Source organism: Fomitiporia mediterranea (assembly GCF_000271605.1).
Source record: "Fomitiporia mediterranea MF3/22 unplaced genomic scaffold FOMMEscaffold_14, whole genome shotgun sequence".
Taxonomy (NCBI): domain Eukaryota; kingdom Fungi; phylum Basidiomycota; class Agaricomycetes; order Hymenochaetales; family Hymenochaetaceae; genus Fomitiporia; species Fomitiporia mediterranea.
In genome coordinates, this window is record NW_006760399.1 from 420,369 (window position 1) to 421,260 (window position 892).

Consider the following 892-nt stretch of genomic DNA (forward strand, 5'->3'; position numbering starts at 1 on the left):
AGATAGAGTTAAATATTACAACAATAAAATATTTGACCATTACAGTCTGTATCTATAATTTTGTAGCTTTATCAAGATGATTACACCATCCGATCATTATGACAAATACTATATATTATAAATGTTATTATGTTATATACATATATAGCAATTATTTGTCATATATCCTTATCTAATGGTGGCGAAATCTGAAAGAAAAAATTAAAAAATTTACCAGACTGCTGGAAAAGTATAATTACAGCATTTAGAGCAAAAAACATAGTTTGCAAAATAACTCAGCTAATATTCACTTTTAAGAAATTCTGTTCCATCATTTTGTAGAGAAGGCTTAATACAACAAATCGATGGTGCTACTTTTTGAGTTTTGGGTCTCTGGATGGACGAGTTTCGTGCTCATTGTGGAGGCTGCATTAGGAAGGTAAGGTTACATCACGTGAGTCACACAGCTTGTCGACGTATCTTAATTGATGCAGAAGAAAATAGCCGACCTACTGCTCCGCAGCCCTCCTATGAGAGCTGCTCACCAAGCTCGCAAGACTAAAAATAACTGATCTAGAAAACTGACCCAGTGCTTGTACACATTCAGGAGTCGTCGGGAGAGAGACTGGATTTGTCTGTTGTTCCAGGGTCTAAGCCGAAAGGAGCTTTCGACGCGGGACGAGGGCTGAAACAAATGATAAAGCATCGTACATCTCTGGTTGTAGTAGGCAACTTCAATTAATTGGCAGAGAGACTTGCAGAAGGGCTTTGGCAATTTAGAGTAAGATGCCAAGAGTTATGCAAGTCTCCCAAAATTGAAGAGCTGGACTTGCAGAGATTGACATTTAATGCCCATGTCACGTTACTCATGAATTTTGTTGGGTTGTAGTCAGACATTTCTTTATTTCAAACT